We start from the raw sequence: 26,123 nt of genomic DNA on the forward strand, positions 1-26,123 counted from the left end.
ACGCGCGACAGAGTAATCGGCGAGGGGTCATTCACATAATCCGAGAACGGAAACGTATGTATAGGCAGTCAGTCCAGAACGCAAGCGTACGCGATTTGCATCCATCGAAATGAGCAAGTACAGAGTAGCGCATGAAAGCGTCCGCCTCACTTATTCACTCCCTTCGATGAAATTACCCCCAAACTGCAGGTTGCATAACCCGTTTGCGGTATAGGTGTATACACATGAGCAAACACAAGTGAAACCTGTACCAGCCACGTGTATACAAAAGTACCCGAGCACCTGCCCACGATCATTAGACAAATGAAACCGAATAGCGGACTGGAAATGTTCACCAGAAAATCTGAACACAGCGGCTCACTGAGAGCGGTCCGTGCCAGTGCCTTTATCTGAAATCTCTCAATCACGGAAACTTAGTCGCCGGAAAGGAATGTTTAAGACTCTACTCGCAGCTTTTTTCACAATTTCGTTAAATTATCTTCACTCGAAACGTATTCCAGCAGCGTCAATCAGGTTGGGTTTGGATCGCGCCAAGCTTGAAGGACACAGCGCGTTACCCCAGAACTTCAACTCTTTCCGCTGAGCAAGAATCGGGCGCCTTCCTCGTTTGCAGGAACATGCACACTACTCGGGGCGCTCAAGCGCGGTATACGACAAACAACACGGCAGAGATGTCGCGCGACCTTGGTTGACGCAACCGACCGACCGTCAAACCAGACGTGCCGTACAAGCTACTTACCCGTCATTGTTTAAAACTCGTCCCAGCGTGCCCCCACACACGTTACGCAACTGCACCTCTACACGACGGCGGCGCACACGCGCGCGTTTACCTACGCATATCGTTTAGAAACACTTGGCAGCTGCGAAAGCGCGGACAAGGAGGAGGGCGCAGCCGTATATCGGCGCATCTCTGCGTACTGAATTTACGAGCGAGCAAAAATGACCGCAGTGCAGTCGATTTGCGACAGGCTAGACAATGGCGTATTATATATTAAGGGATAGTATCGACACGCAGACTACGGGATATTCTAACATTCTAACGACCACACTGGCCTTCCTTGGTTCATGGTGAAAATCTCGCGTAGGCGAGGTCTGTCCGCAAGATGTGTCCGCGAGATTCCACAAAATGTCGGCGTAGCTTTGACCCTCAATTGTACAGTAGATGGCATCCGGAAGTCTGTAATCCTAGATGTACTCACTGAAACAGCATGGCAGATCTAGTCCACATGGTCTGAACCTGCCCATTTTATAATGATCCTAACAGAAATGGAGAATCTTGGAAGACTTTATTACTCAATCACAAAGCAGAAGAGCAACGAAAAGTCATCGGTCTCGCCCTGGCCGCCGCCGAGTCTCAAGGGATTCCGGCTTACGGTTAGGGCAATGGTTGGGGGTGTAGGCCTTCTTCCCCGTCATTCATTATGGGTGCGAATGAAAGCTATTTCTCTCTCTCTCCAACCTTGAAAAAAAAATAATCCTCCATCGGGGATCGAACTTATATACCCCTCCGACCACCTGCCGAGCGCGTTAACTGACTATACGCCTCGCCGGGCATGTGAGAAACATATCTCAGTTTTTGTCTAGCATTCCTGCCGTCTCCATGGCAACGCAGGGGCTCGGCGACGGCGCGTTCTGCCCACTCTCCAAGAGGGAGCGTGGCGCACGCCATCTTCCGCCAGCTATGAAGACCAAGCAGCGCAACGAGCGCGCGCCATTGCCGCCGAGCAGAGCTACTCATCTTGAATCCGACACGGAAGAAGCCCCTATCCTGCACTGTGTGATCGGTGGGGCTCTGTCAAATAAACGCTACATTACAACCAGACCCCAAAGAGTTTCGCCTTATCGCTCTTCAGTGGTTTTAATTAAGTGCCTCAAGCATACTTTATAAGCTAAAAAAAAAAAAAAATCAGGAATGAAAGTGCACATGTAGCCATCGCTGGCCGATTCCTCCTCTGTAATCCGCGCCCAGAGGTCGATGTCGACGTAATTTGCCTCTCACGCGAAGCACCAAAGCCGTCGCCATTGCGGTAACCAAAATTGAGCAAAAGGATGTCGGAGAAAATACGCCCATGATTGAGTATCAAAACTGAGAGGCAATCGTACTTTGCACAGCGTTCGTGGTGGTGTGATACCTCTTCGTTTCTGCTTTAGCATCCATATGCTAGTCGAATTCTAGTTTGAGACAGGGATTCGAACCGACCACATATGCACCTCTGACAAGTGTAGGCGGCCTCCGAGAAGTGACACAGATATTGGGCCTTCCTCTTCTCCCCAAACCAACTAATATATAGCCTATAAATGCTCAGGCTTCGATGAGAGCGATCTCTTTGTGATTGGTATGCCGCAGTCTGCATGTCAATACTAAGCCAATCCATATAAACTGCGTGCGTCAAAGGCGAAATTTTTTTGCGGTCCGATCCTAAACTACGTACGTAAACTACCTTCACTGAATCCAGCCTCAGTCGAGCGGCGGGAAAGTTCCGAGGCTGGCGAGTGGAGACTCCACGACAGGCTCACATGAACGGTTGTTTCAATTAGCTTTTTTTCGCATTACGTCCGTCACAGAGCGGCACAGAAACTGGGCTCCGTGTGCAAGCACCGCCGGTAAACAAGGAGAACGGAACGAATGTAATCAATTGGCTTCAAGCATAACACTGACACCGCGCAACAGGAGCAGACACATTACATCGCGCAGGGGAAAGAAGGAAATGTAAACCTCTGAGCAAGGCAGGGATGTTTAATATAACGTGGACCAGCGATGATGGCTGGGAAATGCGGCGTATGCGTGCACAGGAACGACAGAGAAGCGCGCTAACAAAAAGTGACATTTAGCTGTACAACCTAAGGTTCGCTTCGATAAATGTTCCCGCTAGCTGTGTCAATTGTCTGAGGAACATGGTAATGGAAGGTATAAAGCACAGTGGCTAAAGCCCTCCAAAATAGATCTGGAAATAATACATGTGCGGCGGCGTTTTAAGCTCGTTATTACGTTAAAAAAAAAAAAGAGAAAATAATAATAATAATGTCGTTCGAACTACTGACAAAATAAAACGTTTTTTTTTTCGGCTTTTTTTTTCTTTCTTTGACAAAAAAAAAAAAAAGTACAAGGAAGATGATGAACTGACGGAAAGCTCGGAGGTCAGCCTGGCAAACGAAGGTCCGCCTGGCAACCTGCAACTAAGCGTCGGGGTAAAAGGAAAGGCGAAATAAAATGTAGAGGAAAGTGGCGACGGGCAAGACGACGGCGACTTACACGCAAAGAAAAACATCTCTTTGAGGGGAGTCCAACGAAGTCCACACAGGTCTAAATTACTGCCCCAGCAACCTGAATACATTTCGCGAATAAAGAACGGGCGGCCATATCTCGCACTCTTAAAGACGAGGCCCGCCACAGACACAACATTATGAAGTGGGAAAGAACTATACTGCTGCCTGCTCGTGCGCATATCGCGCGAAACACATGTCTCTTGACTGCCAAACACAGACTCCGTCTCAACAGAAGAGAAAGCACCAATCTCATAACTATACGCCTCGCCACTCAACTCGAGCGCAAAACACGCGCACTAGCCCCCTAGAACGTCACCACAGAACGTCATCACAAAAAAAAAAAAAAAAAAAAAAAATCCAGCACCCTACGCAGCATCAGACCGACTGCAGAGGAGCAAGCGTGAAATGCTCTCATAAAAGACAACTGCAAAGCAGAGCCGACCCATTATGCCTGTCCACATCGCACGCGCCAGCAGATATCATGCGCATGCACTTTCAACGCCAACAGATTTGACGCGAACGCCGCGCGTGTTTTATCAACACGGGTTTGTTGACACAGGTTTGTTGGCCTGTGACTCCAACACAGCGGGAGTCACCGGCCAAATAACCCCACAGTGCAAGCCCTCCGCAACCGCTAACGAAGGTCAGGGGGCAAACTCCGTCAAGCTGACTAGAAACAGTGACCTGCGTTTGCACGAACAGTCGCGTTTTGTGCCTGTACGAGTGATAGCAGCAAGCATATACAGCTGAAAGCACCCGGTTCGACTGCCGCATCGTCTTCATGTGTTTCATCGAAAAATGAAAGGAAATTCCCCCTTTCTCAACTTACGCCTTATGGCAAACTTTTGAAATAAAATATATATATATATATATATATATATATATATATATATATATATATATATATATATATATATATATATATATATATATATATATACTTGTGCTAGCCGCGGCATTTACCATAGCGCTTGGATGCACCTGAGCTGCGATGACGGAAATAGAGACAGTGAGTAGAGTGTAAGAGGAAATATCTGCATAAGAACACGACGCCCGCGCCCGAGATTGTCTTGGCACTGCACAGCCCATCACTAAGACAAACTTCGTGTGGCAGACAAGGCCGCACCTGGACGAGCGGGGTCGGAAGAAGTTCACCGCCTCTTCGTCAGAAATTCGTTCCATGCGGGTCGGCTACATCACTCCGAAGAGCCAAGCTCATAACCGTCACGCCACCAGTAAAGAGTCGTGTTGGCGCGACAGGTTTCTGCAGATGCAGCATTTTTGCCATTGTACGTGTTTAAGAGCTACGAACTCGGGAGGAGTCAGGAGGGCGAAAAAAAAAGGGAGAGAGAGAGAGAGAGAGAGAGAGAGGAAGAAAAAATAATAAATAACATGAAATGGGCCGAATAAGTTAGGTACACGGTAAAGCGAAATGGAAATGGCCACCTCACGTAGCCGGTGGAGTTCGCACACTAGCCATTTGCATAATAGGAACGATCCAGAGGCACGAGGAAAACAACAGTATTGCAGGTGCCTCTTGTGCGTGTGAATACTCCCATGCCGTCGGGGAAGTTGAGGCCCGCGGGTTTAAAGGGCGACGTCAATGAAAGTCGTCTGGGAGCGCGCATTCAGTGAAAGCCCACCATATGTTTTTTTTTTTTTCCCCGTCACCGCCGCGCTGACAGACAACAGTAAACGTACTGCGCCGCGCACCCAGCCGGCGTCGTAAAGAAAGACGTGCGCCACTTCCGCGTTGCCTGCCAAAGTGAAAAATCGCGCAAATGCACGGCGCACGCTTGTAGTCAAATGTCAGGCAGCATGTATGCGGACTAGATTATGGAAGCCAAACAATCCTCGCCTTCGACAAAACTTCCACGTAGCCCGCACGCTTACTATTGGATGAGTACACCACCTCGGAAATGGTAGTTTTGCTCTCCTCGGAGACCTGTAGCGGTATAGAGTGTTTCACATAAAAATGCTAGCAACTTTTAAAAACAGCCTTTATAGCTCTTTGGCACAGCTCCATCGGAGGTGGTTTGCATCAAAATATAAATATACGAGAGCGCTGATTTAACTAATATCAAAAGCTAACTTTTCATTGATAAGTTTGTAGCACACCGTAAGTTAGATCCATATCAGACTTCAGTTTTTTGAAAACGTCGTTCCAGTCACCGCTGCAGCGCAAAGCATTCTGGGACAGCACAGAAGGGCTTTTTTTTTTTTTTTTTTTTTTTTTTCGCGGATTGACAGCACGTCACTGGCGCGTCGGTGTGTGACGTGCGCTCACCACACCGAAATGCCTTGGGCATGCGGCGGCGACGAGAACTGTAAAATCTGATATTAGTTGGTTGGTTTGTGGGGTTTAACGTCCCAAAGCGACTCAGGCGATGAAAAGCGCCGTAGTGGAGGGCTCCGGAAATTTTGACCACCTGGGCTTCTTTAACGTGCACTGACATCGCCTAGCACACAGGCGCCTTGCTTTTCGTCACCATCGAAAAGCGGCCGCCGAGGCCGGGATTCGGTCCCGCAGCCTTGGGCACAGTAGTAGAGCGCCGTAACCACTGCGGCACGCCTGCGGGGTGATATAAATTAAGAGTGGGCTACGAACCTCTCAATAAGTCAAACCTCTCAGTCTAACGGAAACGGGTAAACATTTCACTCTTGAAAATTAGTTAAGCAGCGTGCTAGTTAACATGTCATAGCTGTATCCCGATGCCCACCACCGCTGACAATGCTGTACTCAGGGGAGAGCTATTAAAAAAAAAAAATACGTTTCATTGAAGATTGATAACTAAACAAAGCGAAGCACCCTGTGTATTCCCGCCGCTCAGGAAAAGTTCGAGTGCTGACCAAATGAAGGGAGCTAATAATTCTCGTTTACAGGCGTTATCCGCCGGTGTTGGAAGGTGAAAACCAGCGACCTCGGAATGCGGCAAAGAGCGTAATGTAACCAACCGCAAACAAAACACGCAGATCTGCAGTGGGCTAATCCGTACAGAGACGGCGTACAGCTATTTTGAGCAGCCCACTGCATTACACAGCATGGGTTGTATACAAGAAACTCGATTGCGGCATTTTTTGCTCGCGAGATGGGGAGGCGTGCCGAGAGTTTATGACGGTCGGCTAATTCAGGAGGAAAAAAAAAAAAAACAAAAAAATACAGAGTACCTTTGTTCGAAGCCATACGTCACAACGACAGCGTGACGTAGTATTATGTGGTATGACCACCCTCACAGCGTACTTCGCACGAATGCAATAAATAAAGTCGCCTATGCTACGCACACAACGGCAGAGCATAAAAACCAACGGAGACGCTCTAATGAAAAGAGCGAATGCTAGGTTAAGCGTAATACGTATTGTGCCCGGTGCACTGCGCGCCGCACCAGCGGCAGGAAAACTAGACCAAAAACTACTCGCGTAGGGTATTCATAGAATGAAGCGTCAGCGGGCCGCACAAAACTACATCTCTCGTGTAGCATGCCAAAAGTATACGCGGTGTGACACCCAAAAGTAACTAGCTGCTTCCAGAGACTCTTCGCAGTATCGCATAAGAATACTTCATTAATTAGACCCTGCGGTGCGACATACTGGAAAAACGCAAACGTGTATATATGTGCGGATAGCATCACATTTGCAGTTCGTTTGAGCCCTTGCGCAGCTTAATAACCGAGAAAAAGACTGGAACGACGGCAAGACCAAGAAAAGAAAAAAGCCATACTTTCCATCTAGAGAATCGGGGACCGACGTATCTCGTGTTTTTTTTTTTTTTTCATTTTCTTCTGTGTTACCAACTTACACATAACACGTACTGAACCAAGCAACAACAGCCACACACACACACACAAAAGAAAAAGAAATACGCCACGGAAGGTTTACTGCTTATTCTTAGGAATTAAGAGCAAGTCCTCCCCGCCAGTTAGCACCTTCATTTGGCCCAGAAACACTTTTTTATTTTCTTTCAACTGTCTCCAATAACTTGCCTCAACCTAACCAAAGTAGCGCAGGTGAAAGACACGCACACACACACACACAGTAAATTAATAGGGTAAGGGCCAAGACAGGATGTCGGTTGAGATAATACAAGAAAAAAAAAAAAAAAAGGTGACAAAGAAAGCCCGGCCGCGAAATCGGAGCTGTGAGCAAAGCTGGAGTGTGCAGAATTCTCCACAGTCATGCTGTGTATGTATGTAAGCATAGCCTATAGGTCTCTTCGATTTGGCTTGCACTGGCTGCACTAGTTCTGAAAAGTGCTGCAGTGGTGCCAGGCGGTCACGTGAGCGTGCAGTGCCAGTTCCGACACTGGCGTGCGGCGGCAGCTGCCAAAACGAGTACGCAAGTGTAGGATTCTGCAATCTAGCAGACGCGTACGGGCGCATCATGTATCGCGTGCTGTAACATGATCACGTTCAATTTCGAAGCCATGGCTGCCGTATGCTTACAGCACTCGATCGGAAAGTGACGACCGGTAACAGTGACGCTGACTGCGACCAACTGACCACAGTACGCGCGACTGCATGATCATTAGATGGGCCGGTCTGCCTGGGCACGAGAGAATTAACATTGTAAGCAGTTACCACTAGTATAAGTTTAATTATCATAGTTTAATTAAGACTGCCTAACGAGACCATTGATTGGTTTAAGCGAACTTCTGTCCAAAAGCGCTAGCTGCTGAACAGACGCACGTACCTCATTGCGCGCTCTCGGACGACGCATGTGCGACAAGTTTGATGTCGCAGAGTCGCTGCGCACGCTATCACGTGGCACACACACTTGGCACGAAAGAAGCTCGATTTATCGCAACTGACTTCTGTTTGCAGCTACCCGTCTTCTTAGGTCACAACACGATTAAAAAAAAAAAAAAAATACTACATAGGACAACGCGCGCGAAGGTGCCGTATCGCGGCCACGTACCACTGCATATGTGGCCACAACTACATATAATACCGCTCCTCCATCAACAATCACCAGCATGCAGCCCAACTACCCTGTATACGCAACCATTCGCGGATCCATTAGCAGCGAACCGTCCGGGTTCTGAAGGAGACGGACTTCACAAAGCTCTGCAGAACGATGCGCAGCGTCGTCTGCTCTTGGCCGAGCGGCGCGTACGCCATGCTACACTTTTTTCTGCACCTCCTCTCGAGCGAGTGCAGGATGGGCGAGAACTCGTGCATAACTAGCCTTGCACCTTGACAAAACTATAACAAAACGAGGAGATAAGTGCAGACGGCGCGCGCGGCACCGGCAAAACGAGGACGGCGGTGCTGCACTGCTTGAACTATAGTGCAGCTGGTGCAGCCAAATCGAAGAGACCTTATGTCACAAGTTCAGAGCCCAGGGGGACTTGCTTCGAATAAGCAAGCCGTGTGGCTGTAAGGGGGCTTTGTAGCATAAGTGGAAGTCCTTACCTCCGGAAGGGGGAATACAATCAACTATTGGTATGGCGCAACGAGCCATTCAGCGTAGTCGAGAAGAGGCTTGTGACAAATACTGTACGTAAAACGCCTCGCCGGTTACCTTTCATCATTTTGAGGACCCAGGTTTCGCCAAAACGAGCAAACTCCACCAACTAGCCCAAGAAACAACTTTGCTGAATTAGATTTCATTGTTGGCTTTCCTTCACAACTTGACGGTACCGTACTCGATGGAGCTTTTAGTTTGTTTCTCACTCGTAATTTGTTTTACTGCCTCGCTAAACGCTGTTACGAGCTTGCTTTGTGCACTGCTCGACGATTGGCGTTGCGCAATATACGGCACTTTGCGCGCGAGAGTGAAATGGAATCTAAACCGTTTTGAGATCTGAGCTGCCACGGGACATCCGAAAACGTTCTCCAGCCGTGTCACGCGACCTGTAAAGGGACCGTGCTTAACTCTCCAGATCACGCCAACATATTGATCACGAACAGACTGCAGCGCCGGCGAAGCGGACTCTCGCGCGCCAAATAGCGCTGCCGTCAAGCGCCAATCCCTTTGGCGAGCGGCAGCGTACAAAACAAGCATTCGATTTCGCCACCTTTCCTTGTTAGCGATGAGTACCAGAGGTGCTCGCCCTGAAGACGACTTGTACCCCTCAGCCTCGTAGAGAAAGCGGTAGCTGTATCGTATACTGCATGAGACCGAGGCCACACGTCCATAGCGCCGATGCAACTGGACCAGAATTCTTGTTCGCTTGTCGGCAACCGACCGGTGTTTCCGATCAAGACATACTTCGCTGTCATTTCGTCCAGGAGAAAGTCCTTTACACCCAGCTGTTGCTGCAAATGCACTCGGGCCGTGCTGTAACTGTGTAGACATACATTTACCGAGCCTTTGTCAGTCGCCCAGCTCTTGTTTGCCGACTACGTCGGAGACAGGCACACAACGTCTTGGAACATACGCATACATTCAACGGTAAGAGCGCACACAAACGTGGTAACTCAAACACTCGTATCGCGATATCCTGGCATCTGTGAGGAGCGTGCAAACACGAAGAGCTCACGCGCGAAGAAAACAAACAAACAAAAAAAAAACGGCAGAAACGAGGGGAAGGAAAGCTATTGACGTCAGCGGGGCTGCTGGCAGACCAAAAAGGAGTAAGAATGTCAGCGAGAGGGACAGAGACAGAGAGAGAGAGAGAGAGAGAGAGAGAGAGAGAGTCCGGCACGTGAGAAAGGTGCGCGAAGCTTTCTCGAGATCTCCCGTTGTTCTGCGCCGGCGGCAGACTCCCCCACGCCTCCGTGTCGAGACGGAGGAAATTGCGGGCGCTGCTAGAGAGCTTCGGCCCTTTTCCTTCCCACGCGACACCGCACCGGTAGCGAGCACGCCTCCTTCCAGAGAAAGAGGCGGCTGTTCGCACGCGCCCAAGCCCGACCACGCGCACTGACAAGGAAAAATATGACAAAACAAGAGCCCACCGCGGATGGACCTACTCGCTCTCCACCAGTAACGTTGCTCTCCACCGCGTTGTTCGCCAGCGCACACGCGGCACACGAGCATGCAATGACTGTGCCTAGCTCGATGGACACCCTGCGACGGCAAAATCTCACCGCGTGGTCCGATGGTTCTCCGTGGGAAGACGAAGAAACCGCGTCACGTCGTCACATCGCAGCCGGTCGAAAAGTTTTCAAGCGCGCTACAGTAACAGCTCCTCGGTGTCCGGAGACACAGCGCTCCAGGCGCTCAGTCAGGTGCACATATCGTCAGAAGCAGTTTACTCGAATAGAAGCAAATTAGTTTACACCTCGTGGGGTTCTTAAGCGCGCAGAGATATCACGCAACATCTCGCCCTGAAAAATACGGCTGCCGCAGCCAGGATTCGATCCCGTCACCCTGGCATCAGCAGCCGAACACCAAAGCCACCTTGAGAGTGGCGCGTGACGATGTAGTTGCGGGCCAATAAAATCATGCCAAACCGTGCTCGCGTGTTCACTTTTACGTACTTTTACTAGAGCCCCCTACATGACCTACTATCAACATAAAGGATAGGCCCGTCGTTCCCCTCAACGTAAGTACGTGTAACTCGAGGCTCCGTGCACACCGCATCTCAATTGCCGTAAACGCCACATCATGACCGCAAACAAAACACTCAGCATTTTATAACTGGGGCCGTTTTACACAATAAGAAAAGTCATGTAAATATATGTGTGCAGTGGCACGTCAAGAGATGTATCTTAATGTATCTAAGCTGGCAGGAGAAATCAGAAGAATCGATCGGGCCGATCGCTTGCACGGTGCACAGTGGTAAGACGCGGAAGGCGACAATGCGGAAAATGTCGGCGAAATCACAATTGAAATAAATGTACACACTTACAATAAATGTAAGTCATTTTCTCCCTGAAAAAGCCAAACTACAAGTTTACCACGCTCCGTTTTCCTCGCATATTGTATATTGGTGTGGGGCACCACCACGCAGAGGAACATTGACAATGTATTGCTTTTACAAAAGAAAGCGTTACGTTCGTTACGTTACATTGCCGGTGTACCTTACATATACCCATCTAAAGAACTATTTTCACGATACCGGATAATAACTATTACAACAGTGTATGATTTCCGTCTTATTTACTCATTTTTGTCTGCCAGCAAAATGTCTAAAAGATTTCTTGAATCCTTATCCAACTTAACAGTGTATAGTGGTGACCACCGTACCCGCAGCCGTGATAAGTGGCTTATTCCTCACAGGCGCAGTGACTACATGTTGCAGTCCCTAAAACACAGATTGCCTTTTTTACTAAATAAATTCTTAAACCAAGGTTTTCATTTGACGACTGCCACCCGGAGACAAATACGCGAATTTTTTGTTACCTGATTGATGACGGCTGCTTTTTTGATTCTGCTTTGTTCATAGCGAAATTTTTCTTTGTTACTTTTCCTTTTTAGCGATATTTGTGATCTGTGTATGTTTTGCTTGTAATCTTGACATGTACACTAAAAGAAAAAATGGTGATTTTCGTCTTAGATGCTAATGCACAGACATGCTTTGTATGCTGCTGCCTTGTAAGGGCCCCAAGCACCCTCAAGCTGTTTCTCAACAGCTTTTTCGCCTGGGGACCCCCAACGACATGTTGGAAATGAATGATGATAACTGCTCATAATACTTCCCTCATCTATCAGGGACTTTACATGAACCCGATAAAGTTCATGTTCAGGGATACGCTGGTCTCGGGTCTCCTTGATGTGGTCGGGGTTCGGGGGCCTAGACTTCACCGCAGACTGGCCAGGAGACTAGACATCGAGGCAGGAGCAGCCAGGAAGGCGAGCGAAGAGGTTTATGTGCACTTATTTACATGGTGAAGTGCGTACAGAGCAGAGACGAGAACAGAGATAAGCTGAGCTCAGTGAGCTCAGGCGAATTCGCTTAGGTGAGAGTTTGCTCCCGGTGGATACAACTCCACTTATTAAATACTGCTTGTTGTCCCCAGCTAGGGAGCTGGGGAAAGAGAGTTCATATCACACAGTCCAATCAGGGAGACACTTGCGAACATTCGAGGTGCCGCCCACTGCCGACGGTGGTATAACTTAGCCTCCCCTCGCACACCTTGTGGCCAGGGCGAACTTGCTTGGTGGCGACGGCGATCTTGCGCTGGCCGTGGAAATACAGCACCAAGTTGAGACAGTCCAGGAAGGGCCACTTTGCCGCTGGACTTAATTCTTGTAGTGTCGCGATACTCCCGTTCGGCAAAAAGCTGAGCGCTTTTGCTTCAGCCAACAATAGGCAAAACTTCCTCGTAGTCACCCCTGGGAATGACAGGCAAGTAATTACATATGAATGGGTCGCTTCCCGGACTTTCCAACAGGGCAAGGTGTTTGACTGCCAACACGTGGTGGCGATGAAACTCCTGTCTTTCTTTGCCACCGCGGAATGGGCGTCTTCGATGGCGGCCGCTCGTCGGACCCGTTTGAGTCCTGTGTGCCAGCCGCATGAACCTCGGCTGGGACCCCAGACATAACAGCTGGGCAGCAGCAAGGGATGGGACCGTGAGCTGTTCGACTGAGCATTCCTCCTCTACATCTTGTCACGTCTGCGCCCGGTACACTTGCTCAACGAAAGGTGTAGCAGCGATCTCGGTTTGACTAAAGTTACTATAGGCCCGACTAACTGCTAAGCCCGACAGAAACGAGTTCATGTGAATCTGGACGGTTCGGGATGACTAAACCCGACAACCGGCTCCACCCGACTCGACGCGCTTGCGTCAGGCTCATGTATACATGCAAGGCGCATGTTGCCCATATGCTTGTACTGACCTCTACGAGCCTACAAGCGTGTAGACCCTGGCAGCTAGCCATTTCGAAAGACGTTGCGGATGCAAGCTTTGTTTTTTGTCTGTCTGGTAAGTAACGCTGCTATCACTTGCGAGCATTTTCTAAACTATTTAGTGACCTTGGAGAGGCTTTTTGATTGGCCATAAAAGCTGCATTTGGTCGCATGGAATGAATGGCGCAGCGTTGCATTCCGGGAAACACGCGAAATGATATCATTTGAAAGTCAACCCACCTCCTCCTGGGAAACAACCAGTGCACAAAGTACAGGTTACAACCACACATCGTATACTCAGCGCCGATTCTAAACAACTCGGGAGACGCGCAAGCAGCCAAAACGCTCCATCAACAGTCGAGTACAAGCACGCCCAGAGAGAGACAGACAAGACTAACAACCGCGGGCAGAGCCTCCCCAAAGAGAAAAACAAATTGCGTGAGTCGCAGTTTCGGGCGCATGATACAGCCGCCGCGGGCACTGCTGGATGTCGCAAAGCCTCGACAGCAGGGGCGGAGATTGCACGCGGAGGAAAAATACTACCGCGATACGCGCACGACCACCGAACCCGCGTCGCTCCTCCTTTCCCGTGACGCGCGGTTCGACGCTTCTTTCTTTTTTTTTGCTGCGAACCCATCTACAGGAGGACAAGCATAGCAAAGGTGGACGCACGATACGTTCGCATTCGGACGGCAAGTGCAGCCGACTCCTCGTCGTCCGGAACGCCGTGAATATCTGTTATAGATAGCTTCAGCGGCTCGGCCAGGAGGGAGTAACCACCACTGCATTCATAAGGGCACGTGACTAGAGCACGGTGGAGTTTCCTAGCATTCGGTAGGTGCTGCGGATTATGGTGTGGCAATCTGAGGTGTTTATAATAGAAGGGGGACGAGGGGACGGCATTGAGGCACCAATTTGCGGTCATGGTAGAATGCCGTTTCCTCGCCCGTCGCGTTCCAGTGGTTCTGGGCGGCTTTCAGCCCCAACCAACTGCAAACGACAGGCGGCGCGTCGACTTAATTTTGACTGCGAAGACAGCCAGAAAAGCGCCCCCAAAGCTCTAAGTATAGATTAGGGGTATGGAGCAGCAAGGAGAGCACAGGGAAATGCTGAGCGTGTGATTTCAGCGTGACATTAATGGCATGCGGCGAAAACATTACCCCGAGCTGTAGTTGTATATCCTACACTCTACCGAAAAGCTCAGAAGATCGCAGCTTCTCTCTTCGTCAAACCTTTTTAGAGCGAGGAGTAACAAACAGTATGTTGCGTCACGTGGCTGCCCGTGACCGGCATCAAAGTGCGCGTTCAGCCAAAACCACCTGTTCTGGAGCAGCGGAGACCGATGATAGCCGAACTGGCGGGGGATGGCTGCACGACACAACGCGAAGACCATCGCGCCCGGTGCCTTGCCAGCAGTGAATACCTGACCCCCTACATCCTCATTCGTGCTCGGGGCCACGCAACAGCATCACGAAAGCTACTCAGACTTTCACTACAGCGTCAGTGACCTCCGATATCAATGAGCAGGGTCAGATTCTAGCTCCGCGTCCTCTGGTCTTCGTCGTCAAAAGGAAAGATAAATCTCGACGAGCGGGAAAAAAGCCAGCAGAGAAAGAAAACATGAATACGCTCCTGAGAGGAACAAGCCAAGGAAACGAACAATGATTGAACCGGTCCATTCTAAACCGCGGCGGTCAGCTTGCAATGTTGCAGTTGTTAGGGCATCACAACGTGTACTCGCCCACTTTTCTTGCGTGAGTCAGAAAAGTACCTGCCCAATGCCGCAGAGCTTGATGTGTAGGCGCTATATGCTGAACGCAATCTCGCATGCGATTAAAGCAGGGAGGAGAATCTCGAAATAAACTTCGGCCGCTTTCAGCCCGTCAACGTGTCCCCATCCAGTGGCTGTCACGTACCACTCCGTCGGTCAAATGTGCTTCAACGCTGACGTGGAACAGTATACAAACCACACGGCACACTTTGGCAAAATGGCCACAATGAGACCGATGACATAAGTCTCTGCAATGGAGCCGGCGCAGCACAACAGAATCGATCATGGCGGTTGCCTTCGTTCAGATCAGATACCTTTCAACCTCTTAAATTCGAAAAAAAAAAAGAGAAAAACGTCTGCAGCCCGACGCCAAGAAAGAAAAAAAAAAAACAAAAGCGATGCGATACTCTCCAAAATATATATGGCAACTAATTAATCTGACCTATTGCTATCTTTTCTTCGGAATACTGTCCAACGGAAAATGTGTCCAAGCGTCAGGGAAGAAAGCAGCCGAAGAAAACTTTTGAAATGTTCAAATTTGAGGATTAAGGGTTGGGGACCGGTAAACTCCCTTCGTCCAACGTATATGCGACACTGCCACCAAGCTGATGCAGAATCGAGATATTTCTAAACAATGCTGTGGTCGCGGAGAAGTAAAATCACCATCTCCTCTGCAAAACAGACCTGAAACACCCTCGTACAAATATGACCACAGCACCGAAGGGCAGCCGCGCACGCGTTGAATAAAGTCGTGCGCGAAAATGCAACGCATACGGCTCAAGCATCGAATACACGTGCAAATTCCCCTCTTGGCAACGAGGCTGCATTTCGATAGTAGCAAAACGAAAAATTCCAAGGTACGGAAGCATGCATCCGCACATTAAGTTCAGTAGATCGCGCCGGTTCTGGCGTGCAAAAGCGATCGATTAGTGGCGAAAGTAACGAGGCACCCTGGTCTGTTTGTTTGCTGAGGTGTACCACAATCCATCCAGCTTCTTCGTTTTCTGGTGCACTAAAGGAGAGGTCACAATGCAAAAAAGGTTGGGACAGAAAGTGCCGCAGCCAAGGAGCGCCGTGCCGCATCTGGCCAAGTGACAGTCAACCGACCCGGAGAAGAAATTCGATCGAGCAAAGTGGAGAAAGACTCAAAGTACGCGAAAAATAAAAAATGCCCTGAACAGGAGCTTAAAGAACCGTACGCTAACATGCCACCAGAGAGATACACTGTGTTATTCTATGGGCCGCACACATAGCATTATACCGTTTCGATTACAGGTTTGTCGCGTATGCACGAATAGCATGCGCTCGAGGAGAACACAACTGAACAGTTCGTAGCAGTCTTATCAAGACGGGGCATGAGACAGACATTTGCGCTTCTCATCCCATGCCCCACCTTCATGGCGTTTTTACGCTCATTTCAATCAACGTTAGTTCGCGATCCCGTATTAGCCGTATTCTAAGGGCACTTACTCGACCATAGCAAAGTCAGAATGTAAAGTCAAATCTGACGAGCTTCTTCCACACGGGGACTAGCGAGAAACTGGCGTCCAGCCTACTGGAGATTTTTCCAAGCGGGTTGATCGCGCCACTATCCCAACCAAAGAAGCATCGGGAACCGAGGGTTCGACTATGAAGATCCTCCAAAAGGGAAGGCAAAAAGGGCAACAGGCGTTGTGGGTATACAAGAGCACAGGGCAACTCGATCAGCCGGTCAGGCAGTTTCAGAGAGCACAATGTTGGGAGAAACGCAGCGAGAGAAATAGTGATGGACGCAAACGCGGGAAGACGTTCGGCTCCTCGTTACTGTAGTTAGTGCAGGGCGACGGTTTCTCGCTACTCGCTGACGTCCGCAGCATGGTCACGCGGTGCAGAGAAAATGAGAACAAATGGACGCAATAAGACGAGGCAGCTGCCGCTTCTTCACACGCCACTACAAGTTCGAGCGGGAAGGGCTACCTGAACACACTCGAGGCCCGCACGCTGCACGGCCCCGGTATCGATTTCCACATGAAGCACATGCCTGACAGGTGATTTATCGCGAGCGGATCATCACGATACGTAAGGCGTGCGTTCGCAAAGGAAAAAGAGAAAAGAGGAAAAGAGAAAAAGAACACGCGCTCAAGTGCACTAGGAGGCTGGTGCAAACCCTGACGAAGGCCTGGTGGCGAATGAAGCTCAGAACTGGCGCGAGCGCATAAAATACATCTCTATGGAGAGGTAACTTACGGTCTCATTTACGTTGCACTTGATTTGCGCAGGTGTGCTCGGCTGCAAGAGATATCGAGGGGCTGCTTGCTGAAAGAAGCATTACGCCACCGTCAAATCCGCAATCACTCTGCGCTGCAGCACTAGAGTATTTGCGCACTAGACGTCAGCGTGGTGCGGACAACACTATAACAGAATGACATCGTCTCACAAGAAGCCATACGGGTGCGAGAACCTCACGTAAGAACAGACTGCGAGGATAATGGTTATGCACGTGTACCTTGGGCAATAATTCCAAGCACTAATATGCAACGCGCTGAACAAAACCCCTCCTCTTCCACGGCATGCGCACGAGGCTCAGTGTACTCGATTACACCGAGGCGTTGTGGTGTCTTGCTACTTCTGGCGCGTTCGACCGTTATTCCATTCATGTTGGCGCAAAACAAGGCCCGATGCGGGAATGTAAAACGAAAGATTCACGTCAATTCGGCACTGTTAACTAATCATAAGAGACTTAGAAGCGGCGGCGAGTTACAATCACAAGCGTCCGATGATTGCCAGCCTTCGAAGAGTACGCGATAAGTAACGCTTGGTGCACATGGCACGTGTCGAAGCATTTTCGCAAGCAAGCATCTGCAAACCTTCGACTTTGTCGTCTCTAAGGTCTCTCTATCTCTCTCTTTTACGAGATAACGTTCCTGCCTAAATGCAACAGAAGACCGCAGTGAAAAGCATGATCAGAGGAAAGAAGGAACGCGACATGGCCCAGTCACTCATAGAGCCATTCACTCTGGCGAGCCCATTACATACTCAGTGACGCCCGATCCGGAACGTTTACTTCTGTTCCTCTTCTGTCCCACTACAGTATTTGTCCACTCTCGCGGCTCAGTAAATGTCCTCTTATCGGGCATTTACACAGTACAAGCTCAGGAGCGCCCCTACGAGACAGTTCTGTACAGGCAAGAAAAGGTTCGGACAGCGCGAGAGAAAACGACACTGGCTGCACCACATTTGCCTCGCTCGAAAATCACTCCGGCGGCAGACAGCAGCCCTCCTTTCCCTCTAGAGGTGCGCACAACAGGTCGTCGGCACAGCGCCGTCGTACTCACGATAAGAGAGCTGTATCCCCGAGGTGGGTCGTCCGATGCAGCGGGGTGCCTGCTGGCGGTGGAGCGAGTCGCGAATCCCAAGGAGCCTCCGCGATCCAGTCGCCGAAAGTCTGCCCCGCAACCGGGAACCACTGATCCACAGGTGTGCGGCGCGGTCGCACGCCAGCGGCCAAATGTCCGGATCGGATCGTAAACGCGCGCTGATCAATCGGCCGCGTGGTGCGATAGCGGAGGGGCTAGAGGCGGCGCGAGGGAGCGCATCGCGTGAGCCGCAGCCGCAGCTGACGTCACGCGCTGCAAGCCGCCGCCGGCTGATACCCCGCTCTCAAATCCCGCCACGCTGCCCCCCTTCCCCGTCGTAGCCACACCTTCCCCCACCAATGTGGCGATGTGAGAGGCGAGAAAAGAAGTGCCCGAGCAGAACAGGAGAGAGCCGCCTGAGAGCGTTTCGGTTCACCGTCCACTGCTTACTCTCCGCCAACACAGGGAACCCTTTCTCTGCGCGCAGCTGCTCGGCTCGCCCGACTGGAGCACACAGAGAGAGAGAGAGAGAGAGAGAGAGAGAGAGAGAGAGAGAGAGAGAGAGAGAGAGAGAGAGAGAGAGAGAGGCGCCCCAGAGCATTAGATGGATTACACGACGGGACCACTCATTCACACACGATGAGAAAGAATGAAAGCCAAAAGCATTATTTTGGCCTTCGTTTGATCCTAGGTACCATGGAGGTGACCAGACGCCGAAAAGTCCCCAAATGCAGGGAGACCGTGCTGCGTACAATGATTGGTTTTGAATACAGTTGAGAGGATCGCAGGGCGCCAGTGCGCATAATAATCGCGACGTTTTTGACAACGCTCACTGCCTGTGCCATATAAAACGCCGTCCGCGGAGGGGAGAGTAAGCGCATTGGCCTGCGAAAGCTCCAAAGCGTGAGACGACATGTGAACAGAGCTACGAGCCCGTCGCGATGGCCCGCTGGTCAGGGCGCTAAATTACTGAGCCTTGGGACTTTGGTTCGATCCCGCCAGCGGCGACCGCGTTTCAATGGCGTCGAAACGCAAGGCGCCCATGTACTGTGCGATGCCCGTGCACGTTAAATAGGCCAAGGTGATCAAAATTATCCGGAGCCCTCCACTACGGCATCCCTCATAGTCCGAGTCACTTTAGAACGTTGAACACCATAAAACGAAACAGATATACCGACCAAATTTCAGTCACCGACACTGTTCGGTCAGGTATACTACCGACAGCACCCAGCTCTGCCACTACCACGACGACGCACCAAACTCGACTACTACTGCTGACAGTAGCACTAATAATATAAAAAGAAGAATAAAACGTGTTCTCTGCTGTAGTAATCGCCGGCCACGGCCTCATATGATGCTATAACTGTCACACATTTGTGAAGCCAGAATTCGGCGCGATCGGTTAAAATGCAACTTAACGTGAAAACAAACAAACAAAAAGTTGAAACAATAGGATTGCAGTAAGGATCATAAATTATTCCATATACATCTAATGTCCTACATGTAGGAAACTGTTTTTCTGCGCAGTTTGTTGTATAAAACCTTCCGCCTGCTAACATCTACCTGCAGTCAAAACTACAGTCAAAACTCGATTTAACGAAACAAGATTTAACGAAAGTCCTCAGACGCTCAGACCTCAGACGCTCATACGGCCCAGTGCTTTGAGTAACTCGAAATAATTAAACCAATTTCACTATCCGTCCCGATTTAACAAACCTCTGCTGAAAAATGAAGGTGATAAAGTCTATTTTGGTCTATTTTGTACAAAACGCGCAAGAATGTATTCACTGCGAGCTAACGGTAAAATCATACAGCAACTACGCCCCGCTTTTGCTAAATTGCGCGGTGCGAACCAACCGCGAATCATATTGATCTTAATTTAAGAGATTCCGCCAGCAGTAAAAGGTCGGCCCGTCGATCCGGTGTCGGCAGCGGTATACCGCATGCCAACACCGGGACAAATTATGGTTGCCCTTAATCTGCGGCGACAGTTTGCAGGAACACTTGAGGGAAAAATACACGAAAAATCCGGGAAGACGTTGCTTACAAACCGCAAGCAAGCATAGATCAGCAACGTCTTTTCTGGGAAAGAAATTTAATCCCCTGGGACCTTTCTTGCCGAGGTAAAAATTCCGTAGCTACTTTTTACACGCGCTGTCGGTGTCGGTGGTGGCGCGGGCCGCAACTTCATTGTAGCGACATAGCACATTGGACAAGTTCGTATTGCGCTTAAAAATGACATAACAGTAGAGCTTCCCTGGGCCTTTGTTTCAGTTCGCTGTTACGTCCTTTCAAAACACGATTTCATTTTCAGCACATTTACATTTCGCAAATATGATGCCGCGACAGCATATAACAATCGACTGTATCGAATTAGGTGACCGAGAAATACTTCCCTCAATTTAACGAAGTTCCCTATTTACCGAAATATTTCGTGGCTCTCCTCAACTTTGTTAAATCAAGTTTTAACTGTATTCCTGTGGCCAGAAAGAGCTGCTAGTCTTCACGGAAGCATTGAGAAGATTCCACCGCATCTGTAAACATTGTGATACGCAAGAAAACCAAACATTATTTGCGCATTGTGATCAGAAAACTACTATGTGTGATGATAAAAGCGATGTTAAAGACGATGTTCAATATTTTACCACACGCAATATGTAGTGCATTTGCCTATTGCCCTACATATGTTGGACGGGACGGCCGTTGAGAAAAAATGTTTTACAGATAAAAGGGAGATTATGCCCCGCCGGGGCGGCGCAGTTGTTACCGGGCGCTCGACTGCTGTGCCCAGGGATGCGGGATCGAATCGCGGGCTCGGCGGCCGCTTTCCTATGCAAGCGAACAGCTAGGCGCCCGTGTGCTGTGCGTTGTCAGTGCACGTTAAGGAACCGCAGGTGGTGGAAACTTCCGGAGCCCTCCACTACAGCGTACATAGCCAGAGCCGCTTTGGGACTTTAGACCCCACAAAGCAAATCTAAAAGAGCAATTATGAATTCTGAAGTCAGAAAAGCATGCATAATATATAATAAAGGTCTCAGCTTCTTTTAATGTAAAAGCACTAACTACTTCATGGGGTGAATCAATAAAATAGGAGGCATATCTGAAGTTTCGACCTCTGAGGGACCGCCTCTGGCAGGTGATAGTTGGCAGATGATATGGACACTGACTGGTCGGCGGTTGCTGTGATGTCACCTGCCTTATTCATCTATTTTTGTGTGCTTACATTAAACTTGTGTGTGACGTCTGCACTGACGAATGTGTCACGTAGTTTAGCCGTACTAACTCGCGTGATCAGGTAGTGAATTCAGTCTACTTCGAAATGTATTGTGAGTCTGGCCCTTATTCGCAGCAGTTGTTGGAGGCTGATCGAGATACGCCGCTTGCGGCGTCAAAAACAGCGGAAGAAATGACAGCGACAAAGTCATCTACACCTACCCAAATACGCGCGTTATACTAGGTTTAGCCACATTAAACATCTGCATTTTTATTTCCTAAATTCTGGCACATATGGTAAGTCATAGTTTGGCACATCTTCCAAAGAACATATATACCACGTTATATGAAGCAATGGGCAGATAAACAAGACTGCTTCGTGTTGCAGGCTCGAAGTACAAACGCCAATGTTAATGGCTACTTACAGCAGACAAAAGCGCGTTTTCGTTCGGTCTGGTTTATGGGGATGAATGTCCCCAAGCGACTATGTATATGAGGCACGCCGTAGGGGAGGGCTCCGGATAATTCCGACCAATCTTTCGGCTATCGGCCCGCTGACAACCGAGGACCAGATGTCACGTGATGTACCACTTCTCCGTGACGTTCGCGCCTAGAGCGTAATTGTTGAAGCAGTACGGCGAAAGGCCGTGCCATGTCTAATACTATTATCGCCACCTGCGAAGGGGAAGGTCAAAGGGGTGGCAGCAATTGGGAGACCTTGAAGAGCGAAAGAGCGTCACATGACACCAGGTCCACTGGCCAGCGGTCCGTCGTGGGGACGCCTTGTGTTTCGCCTCCACGAAAACGCGCCAGCCGCGGCAGCGATCGAATCCGCGTCCTGGGGCTCAACAGTCAAGCGCCTCAACCACTGAGCCACTGCGGTGGGCCAGTAGCGAATCTTATGCCACGCTATTTTGAAATTATTAGTATCACCATGCAACCTTATAGCACACGTACGACACACGCAGAAAAGCGGTATAGAATGTCACAAGAAACGCCTGTGGTGCAACTTGCAGAAAAGCTGGTTTGTTCTTAATGAACCTCTCCCCTCTCCCAATTTTGAAATGCGTGCCGCAACAACGGATGAGCACAAGATTGCGACTACTCGCGAGCGCCGTGCCAATGGTGATCGCAGTTGCGCCAGCGGGATGACAGCCACAGCGGCGCCAAAGCCGCCGCCATGAGCAGGTCGATTTCCAGGAGCTCGCGTCTGCGCCATTTGTTCACAACGCACTCTTGTTCACGACAGGCTATGTAATTTAATAAACAAAAAGCGGAAACTGCCACTCCCTTCAGATGTTCTGAAGCTATCTGATGAAACTAACCGCATACATTAATGTTAATGCTAATCGAATAGGCAGGGGAAAACTGCTCTCGAGAGTCGAAGACAAGAGAAAAAAAAAAAAAAAAGAGAGAGAGAGAGAGAGAGAGAGAGAGAGAGAGAGAGAGAGAGAGAGAGAGAGAGAGAGAGAAAATCGCAGCTCTAATTTCAGTGACGCGAAGCACGCCTAGTTTTTTTTTTTTTTTCTTGTAATGCCCGAGGTGACTTCAAGGGAAAACGTGTTCGGCTCCCAAAAAGCAAAACAAAAACGTATGGAGGGGAGGGGGGAGGAATCAGCAGCAACCGCGTTCCTAGAAACTAGCAGTAACAACCGCCTGTCAGCACCAATAGCGAAGTGAAAAGGCGCCCCCCACAGTACAAGGCGGTTCGGTTCGGTGACGCTCCATCGATGTGAGGCGCTTTTGCGAAACAAAAGACGACGGGCACGCGTTTTGGTCGTTATTTCCACCGGCTACACGCGAAAAGGTCCCAGCTTGTGTGAGGCAACGTGCGAGAGCATTCCAAAGGTTTCGTCCTTTTCTAGGAAAACGGAGAGTAACGATCGCCCGGAGACGGGCTAACAATTTTCTCGAGGACCTCGCAGGAGCGGGCTACACAGAAACGACGCACTGCGACGACAAGACGTGAACGCCCGGACACGCACGAGAAGGCGCGTCGAGGCAGGCAAAGTTATAACGAGGTCACAGATTACGCAAACCGTATACGGTGACGAAGCAAACTAGAGGTGAAATGGCATAACCACCCGCGCACAGCGCACTAATAGACGCAGGCTTCTGACAGTAACACTGCAGTACACTGTAAGTCAAGTCATTCCTCGCAAATGATACTCGTTCACTGCAGGAAAGAAGAAAAAACTAATATGAGGTTCGAGGCGCTCTCCAACGATAGAGAAAGATAACGAATAGCATTTTTGCTCTCGACACAGCTCATATCACTCTCTCCTACACCGACCCGGCCTCTGCTGCCACGATATTATTAGCCACAAAGTATGCATTTATCGTTGTCAGCAGCACAGTCGCCGGCATACTTCGGCGACATGGTCGCTCTTTTCGTTCTTTTTGCGCGGGAAACAAATACCAGCTTCAAAGCACTTTTGTAGCAATTGCGTACAACACAAGTTACAGTGCTATAGTTCTTTTAGCCACCGCACGCAGGCTGAAGAGGCTCGGAAAAAAACGTTAACACCTCCCTCCTGGAATGCCTGCCCGTCGTCGGTCCAGCTGGAAGACCAGCTTGCCTTGGTCAGCTAGCCGAAACATATGTTGAACGCATTCTTAAATAAAGTGGGCGTCTCTCTTTCAACTGTGCGCGCACAGGCAAAGGAATATCTGCCTTGAGGAAAGCTCGCCTACTGGCCGGATATACTGCTTGTCCCTTGCTGAAATCCCTTCGCTATGAAAGAACTTATCGCCATGGACAAAAAGTTTACGGGATGCGAGTTCGCAGGAAAAAAAGAGAAGGTTTACTCGTTTGAACAAAGGAGGCCAGTGAAAAACATACAAGCACGGAGAGGCTCTATCTGCTGGAATAAATGCAACTGACTGGCTAGCGAGGCAACGCAGCAAAAAATGTTTTACTGCGAATCCGCATCCTGTAGATTGCTCATGAGGTAGTAAGTACGCAGCATCTTAACTCCGAATTTTAGACAGAGAACTTAGTTGTTGACAAGAGCGCCGCGCAGCCACTTTATACTCAGGCCGCACTGGCTTCAGATATCAAAGCGCGACATAAGCTTTCGGGAAAAAAAGAAGAGAGTTAATGAGTATGACTATAGCGGAATGTAATTACACTGCCTTTTTTTTTTTTTTTTTTATCCTGGGGAAAGAGTAGAAATGAAGCTACGTGAACAACTTGGAAATTCCGAGAGACCTTGACTGCACGCGGACAATAGCCCTAAAATGGCGTTTGTTTGCTTGTTTGTTTGTTTTCGTAAATAGCGACGACAGACTTCATAGCACCGACGACTTTTTTCAGAGCGCCAGAGATTAATGCCCCGAAGGCGTTAACATAGACGTCATGGGTAGTGAAACTTTTTCGCATTGGTGTCGGAAAAGCAGTAATTTTCCTTTGTCACATGTATAAAAAATAATAACCAGGCAACACCAAACGAGCTTATCGGCTATCATTAAAACGTTCAACAAACGCTAAATCATTCTTCCAAACCGTAAATTGACAAATTGTCGCGCTGCACGGGCTCCCGACGACCCGTTTGGAATAGCTGCAGCCAACCGACTGGGTCTGGAAATGTGGACACCCGACAGAAAGTTAAAAAAAAAAAATGCATGCAGCCGTCAAAAGGTCATCTCTGACACCTGAAAGCGTGTCAGAGATGACAGCGGAAGCGAAAAGACCTTCGCTTATAAAACTAGAATCAGGAATGCTAAGAATTTCATATCGAAATACACGCATAAAAGTGAAACGTGACGAAGCGATCTAATCTTCGGTACATTATCTCGCCTACGTGGACAGTTATCCGTACACGCAATTTATTCGTCGATAAAGGTACTGCATTTTTATTTGGTTATAAAATGTGTTTGTCTTCGCATTTACACTCTCTTCCAAGCCCCTTCGCGTGCACGCGAATACCACGCTATTAAAAGCTGGCTTGGCCGAGGTGGTAGTGAAAGGTTGTTTGGATGAGCGCTCGTCCTGTATATACGGCCTCCTTTCACCCCGCCCGTTCAGTACAAATATCGCGCATGTTGAGAAGCGGCGTCGCGACGAGTCCACGGAACGGCGGTACATGCCTCGCTGCACTGTGGCGCGTACGCGTGAGCGCTTTTTCACGCACGCATGGGTGAAACTGCGTACAAGCGTGCATACATTAGTACAGGCGTCATGCAACAGTCCTTGCGGCCCTTACCGAGAGTATGAACTCGTAGTGCCTTACGGTCGACGCCACATTTGTTCTCGGCTTCTCAATTCAGTCGACGTTCGACCACTACCGCGCGCGCTCATTAATCGTCATTTCAGCCTGCACTGGGATGCACAAGAACGGATGCGCCTAATGACCGAGGAACTCTTCCTAAACCATTCTGCGGCGCTTCTAACGGAACCGTTTCGAGATAGGGACACCACCATATCACGTCGCTCAAAAATAAAATAAAATAAGAATCAGCTATAGGTTTCTTCAGTGAACTACAAGCTTAACTCTTCATTAAACTGGGACTGGCGCACGAATGCCTATTTGTGGGGGAGGGGACGTGGGGGACACGGACGCTAAATGTGAAGTAGGTTCTTATCCCCAGTAAGAACTGGGGGTAAAAGAAATAACGACCCAAAAAAGGTTTAACGACAATAACATGCAATACCCAGCGCGAGAGGGTGGCAGTATAACATTCAGTGTGTTCAGTTCCCAGTTCCCATTTTAAATACCTAGATTCGAATCTGCTCCGATACTTTTTTTTTTCTTTTGACTTGTTTGACTGTTGCTATATTGTTGCTATATAGTCGCTATGCTAG

General features: G+C 49.3%; 1 protein-coding gene across 11 annotated transcripts in view; it reads right to left on the reverse strand.

Moving 5' to 3' along the window:
* The window catches only part of Baldspot (elongation of very long chain fatty acids protein baldspot), a 171,936-nt gene that overhangs the window by 16,199 nt on the left and 129,614 nt on the right, over positions 1-26,123 (reverse strand). Inside the window, exon 1 of one of the 11 annotated variants that reach the window (XM_084589514.1) lies at positions 18,086-18,287. The exons of 9 other annotated variants lie outside the window; for them this stretch is intronic. The gene's annotated coding sequence lies outside the window, so the exon portion shown is untranslated. Of the gene's footprint in view, positions 1-18,085; positions 18,288-26,123 lie in introns of those variants that run through there. One more of the 11 variants, XM_084589517.1, reaches the window with a different exon arrangement.

The sequence above is a fragment of the Amblyomma maculatum genome, chromosome 1, assembly GCF_055883805.1.
Source record: "Amblyomma maculatum isolate TAMU_Amacu chromosome 1, ASM5588380v1, whole genome shotgun sequence".
NCBI lineage: Eukaryota > Metazoa > Arthropoda > Arachnida > Ixodida > Ixodidae > Amblyomma > Amblyomma maculatum.